This window comes from Leuciscus leuciscus (genome assembly GCF_965113295.1).
Source record: "Leuciscus leuciscus genome assembly, chromosome: 10".
Taxonomy (NCBI): Eukaryota; Metazoa; Chordata; class Actinopteri; order Cypriniformes; family Leuciscidae; genus Leuciscus; species Leuciscus leuciscus.
The window spans coordinates 7,265,748-7,272,155 of NC_138734.1; positions in this window are offsets into that span (position 1 = coordinate 7,265,748).

Genomic DNA, 6,408 nt, shown 5'->3' on the forward strand with positions numbered 1-6,408 from the left:
ATGAATAAGGAGAATCCCTCACGTTTTGTCGTCCTTCTTCTTCTTCTTCATTCATATAATATCTTCTTGTATTAAAAAACTGTTTTCAACACTGATAATAACCAGAAATGTTTGGTGTGCATCAAATCATCATATTAGAATGTTTTCTGAAGGATCATGTGACACTGAAGACTGGAGTAATGATGCTGAAAATTCAGCGATCACAGGAATAAATTACACTATTACTGTATATTACACAGAAAATAACTGTTTTAAATTGTAATAATATTTCACAATATTATTATTATTCTTTTTTAATTTTTTAATCAAATAAATGCAGCCTTGATTAGCAAAAGAGACTTAAAAAAAAAAACATTAAAAATCTTACCAACCTAAAACTATATATATATATATATATATTGCTATCCTTATGTGTCAAATTGTGAATAAAGCATTGCCTAAATTTGATCAAACTTTTGTTGTGCAGTGAAAGAGAAGTTCTCAATTTTGGAAGATCTTGCAGTTACAGTTACAGATGACACTGGCACAGAGGTGGATAAAGATGTGTTTGCTGATCTAATGACCACCAGTGGGTTGGTTTTTGTCATAAATTAATTGAATGACATTGGTGAGTGATAACAGGAGCTATTGAATGATATCAAATCCCAATATCTGAATGAATGCTGGTAGTGTTTAATATGTACAGTATTTTAAATGTTGTAGCTAGTGTTGATGATGTGTGGATAAATGTATTCCAAATATGTCTATTAACCCTAGTTTGAACATTAACAGGACCTTCCACACCTCAATCTTCAGTCAGCTTGGATACAGATACACTGTCTCTAACTTCAAAAAGCAGTGAGGACAGTGACTGGTTTAGTCCAAAACGATTCAGGAAGGATGATAATGAGGCTTCTCAAAGCTTACAGGCCAGAGATGTGAGTCCCAGTAGCCTTACACAGACATTGGGGGATTTACTTATCATAACCTTGAGCTTTACATGCTAAAAGTTTAATTCAGATCTTTTTTATTATTTTTTATACACAATAGTAATTTTCCAGTTCAGGACCATCGTTCAGGGCATTTAAATATTCCTGCATTTTCTACTCTCTTATTACATGGCTCTGTGGAACATTTGATTCTGATTGGTCAATTGACCCTATTTACTTCGTTAGCGCACATTACTAGTCTTTTGGTGAACAGTTAATCTGTGCAAATATATATATATATATATATATATATATATATATATATATATATATATATATATATATATATATATTTGTCATGGTAATTGAGAGATGGAGGGCAGGTGAGCTAAAGTAAAACCCCTTCATATTTAAAATTTTCAAGAACCCACCGCTTCATGTCCTGATCAGCCTGTCGGAGTTTATTCTGCTATAACAACTGGCTGGATGTATTTCATCCCTTACATAATTGGTTAATGTTCCTCTTTTTATAGTTGATAAAAGAAATTCTACACACAAGACCAGGTGGAGCAAATGTGCTGAAGGAGTGTGAAGATACAGGGACAATTAGCGATGACATGAGAAAACTGATGGTGAACATCTTGGTTGCACACATGATTGAGACAGAAGGGTAATTATCAAAATGTAATAGTCTTGGGTTATTTAATTTGTTAGTGATTATGATAGTATATAAATTGTGAACTATATTAGTTTGGTGCTACAAATTTTAAGTAATAAGCTGTTGATTGTTCTGAAAATAAGAGTAGTTTAGTTATATATTTTTAAACAATTCTCTAACATTGAGTGTTTCCATTTTTCAGGAGAGTCCCACATCGACTTACCAAACAGAACTATGGTTTGGGAATTATCACCTTGTTTCCCTCACTCAGAGATCCCAAGGGAGGACTGGATATGTAAGTCTTTCTAAGAAGTTGTCATTTTCGATGGAGGGTTACAATTTTGAGTTTTAATTTGTGTCATTTCATTAGGAACATTTTTATGATGGCCAAAAAAACACTGGGTTCTTGTCATGGCGCCTCAAAACAGTACAACGGGGGACAGAACCTTCTGCAAATAAGGATGATCCAAAAACAGAGGAAAAGGGAGGCCCTTTGCTTGACAGACAGCCGTGTCACCGTGAAGATCAGCTAGATAATGACCAAAGTTTAGAGGCTATCTCCTTGATGAATCATACAAGTGACCGTGAGGTCATCATGCAGAAGATGAGGACCACGTTTGAATACAGACAGCACCTTATCCATGATCCAGAGAAATCCACCACCATTCTCTCAGTTTTTCCTCCATTCCTGGATACTAAAGGATTGGTATGGATTTTGTCTTTCCTTTTTTTTGACCAAATTGAAATGCTAGTTTCAGAGAATTGTCAAATAGTCTGCTTTGTTGAAAACACATTTAGCTTGTTAAAGGGTTAGTTCACCCAAAAATGAAAATTCTGTCAGTAATTACTCACCCTCAGGGGCGTAGCACCAAATTCTGGGCCCTGTATACTCTCAATGTCAGTGGGCCCCCTACACATGCCATTGTAACTTAAAGTTGCCTCTATGAGCTCACCTTCTCTCACATCATCAGACTCGCACCCTGCCTTGTCTTCTGCGTCAAGTGCAGAACTATCTACATCAACAAGCACAAAAAATAGGTATTAGCCTCTTAACGTACAAAAAAACCAACTTACTTGTTAAAGCAAGCTCACTTTGTATTCCAAGAGCCATTTCAGTGCAAGATAAAGCACTAAAAATAATTAAACATGTGATCAAGCATTGCGTATTATGTTGACAGTTTGGACTAAGCTTTAGGCTGTCAACCAAGTGTCCAAGTACCCACAATAGGGCGCTTAACAGAGCTTGAAATCTACCATTACGAACAAGTACAAAGATAACATAACTATTAATTGGTAGGGTTGCAAAGGGTAGGAACATTTCCGGTAAACTTCGGGGCTAGACGGGGCCCTGGGTAGTCAGGTCCACTTTTCCCCCCACTACCACGCCCATGCTCACCCTCATGTTGTTCCAACCCCGTAAGACCTTCGTTCATCTTCGGAACACAAATTAAGATATTTTTTGATGAAATCTGAGAGCTGATCACTTCTCCATAGGCTGCTAGGTGGCCCAAACTTGCTGGCCCAGAAAAGTTATTAAAGAGATCGTTAAAGCTGCCGTCGGCAACATTTTTTTGATCATATTCAGTGTAATCGACACTATAATCCGACAGAACAACATAAATAAGGTGGTTTTAGAAAAAAACCCGAGCTTCTAACTCCACCTGGAGCGTGTTATTTGTTTTGCAAAAATACAGCGCTCCCGCTTCATCAGGTCCAATCAGCGCAGGGGGGTGTGAGATCTGACTGTCAATCACAGGTCGTGCACACGCCACAGATCCCCCCTCACTCGCGCACGTTAATATCACATGCACACGCCACGCCTGAAGTTCGCCTGGAGATTGCATGAAGCGTGATGGCGGAGAGAAAATCTACTAACAAGCTTCCAATTCCTCGGTTATTGCTATCTATGGATAGATTAGCCAGGGCAGCCTACCTCCGAGTCCATGGTGTTGATAGATGCTGAAGAGACGGACGCGTTCACAGAAAATCAGGTACACACGCACAGTGACGCACTGACGAGCACGACCTCGATGGGAGGGTGCTCGCTGGTAGTGGGGAGGGGCATGAGAGTTGTAAACATTCAAAATTTTGGCTAATCGACCCAATCTGCCAGACCTGCCGACGGCAGCTTTAATATAGTCCAAGTGACTACAGTGGCTCAATCTTAAGTATATCAAGCGACGAGAATACTTTTTGTGCGCAAAAACGAACAAAAATAACGACTTTATTCCACTATTCATTTCCTTCTCTCTGGACCTCTAGTTGGTTCGCGTAGTGTTTTTGCGCAGCGCGTCTGTTACACGTCACCACGTAGGCTCACTATTGGCCGACGCTGGTCTCGTGTGTGATGCGTGATGACGTATAACACAGACGCGCTGCGCAAAAACACTACGAGGCCCAGAGAGAAGGAAATTAATAGTGGAATAAAGTTGTTATTAGGGTTGGGTATCGAGAACCGGTTCCATTTTAGAACCGGTAACAAATTTCCAAAAACCGGGTATTCGATAAGACGCACGCATTACGATTCCTCTTATCGATTCCTGACTATCCGTTATTTCAAATGTAGGCGCGCGGCAAGCACGAAGCGGCGCCTATGCCTCGGCGAGATGAAAACATCTCAACTTTTCAGAATGGTGCAAGCGGTGCGCAGGTCAAGTGACAAAAAACAACCGACCTTTTTGTAACATCAAAAGCTCGGCTGAACAGCTGATCATAGCTGAATAGGGCGGGTTTTTATTTCTCATCTCCATAAATATATCTAGTAGCCGAGTAAATGGTTGGTTGCATAGCAACGACAGACGCCACGGGAGCGCAAGTGCTTGTGGAAAGGAGAAAACGGCGCGGCCGTGCTTTTCCATGCATTTTTAGTCGCGATATGTGAACGGTCCCTAATTCAGGAATCTCTATGTGGCTTAAAATCATTTTTGTTTTGTTTAAAATGGAGATCACGATTACATACATCAGACAACTACTCAGAATAACATGTTTAGTATAATAGTCTTTTTTTTTTTTAACTAGTTTGAATAATTAATTCAAACACGAGTCTTCTTCAATAAATAATAAAAAAATAAATAAAAAAAACTGTCGATTTTTGCCACCTACTGCTGGAGTAATAATGTAATCAACACCTTTATATGAAGAGACTCCTTTCACTTTAGCCATTTTATTGGTTATTACTTAAAATTGGCAAGAATAAAAGGTAGAAATATTTATTCTTCAATTACTGCCCTTTTTTCTCCCTCCAAAAAATATTGGAATCGGAAACAAGAATCGATAAGAACCGGATTCGATAAGCAGAATCGGAATCGCTAAAAATGACCCTAGTAAAAATGACCCAACCCTAGTTGTTATTTTTGTTTGTTTTTGCGCACAAAAAGTATTCTCGTCGCTTGATATACTTAAGATTGAGCCACTGTAGTCACTTGGACTATATTAACGATCTCTTTAATAACTTTTCTGGGCCAGCAAGTTTGGGCCACCTAGCAGTCTATGGAGAAGTGATCAGCTCTCAGATTTCATCAAAAAATATCTTAATTTGTGTTCTGAAGATGAACGAAGGTCTTACGCGGTTGGAACAACATGAGGGTGAGTAATTACTGACAGAATTTTCATTTTTGGGTGAACTAACCCTTTAAGAAATGTAATATTTTATGGTAATTTCTTTACATGTTTTCTGCAAACTGCTTCAGATTCTTCAGGACTTCACGCTCCTCTTTGGGTCAGAATCTGCTTCCAGACTTCTTGAAAGGTGGCCAACTGTCTTCAAAGCAAAGGTTATCAGGCTAGCAGAAACCTTGACTTCCACTCCACTGCTGAAAAGATTACTGTCATCTGCCAAAGAGAAAAGGGAGGAACAGGATTCCCCAGGTAGAGTTGTACAGAACTAACTTGCAATGGTTTAAAATCTGCTTAACTTAGTTATTGTAGTGTAGACATTTAACATATGTTTTGTGTTTTTCAGAATGGGACAGTGACCTATCATCCTTCCTTCTACTTCTGCATCTCTTGTCACCCCAGGCTTCAGGAAGAAAAAAAACCCACAAGATCAGTATTTCTCAGGCTGTTGACCACGTGGTGGTATTTCAAAAAGTAGGTTATTGGTGACAAAATACAAGGGCTATAAGCGTTATACTTAGATTTGCTCCGTTAATTTCTCCATCTTATAATTCACTATTAGATGAACTGTAAATGGGGGTAAATATAGTAAGTTATCTAAATGTAAATGATCTAAACCAGAGATGTTCACAAGTCTTTAAGCTGAAGTCCGAGTCTCGTCTCAAGTCATTTCATGGCTTACAAAAAATAAATAAAAAATGTCATGCTTAAAAATCACCTTTAACAGCTAGTTGGTGCATATACTGTTTTCTTCTGGAGTGTCTCTTGTTCTGTACAATGTTCAATCAAGCTAAAAAGACTAAAATTGATGCTAACTGATAAACCTGCACTTGTTTGTCATTACTATTAATCAAATTTTTGTTTTTGTTTGTTTGTTTTCTTCATTCAGGCATGCCGGAGTATACAGGAACATCTTGAGGCGGAAGAGAATCGTCAACCATACATTCTTGCCACAGGGAGCAGCAAGGAAGCTATCAGTCAGTTCTTCATTGTGGTTGATAAAAAGCTCATCCCCTGTCAAGAATCCTCTTCACTTGCAGCAATTGATGAACTCTTCAAGGTCCATTTTGTTTTCAGCATCAGTTATGATCTTCCACTCAAAAATATGTACACTTTTCTCCAGACTACAATCTACGGAATTGATGTTGGCACCACAAGTGAGAGCCCAAGGGTAAAGGAGCTCAGAGCTAAGTTATTGAATGATGTTTAGATGCTACATCTGTAAAA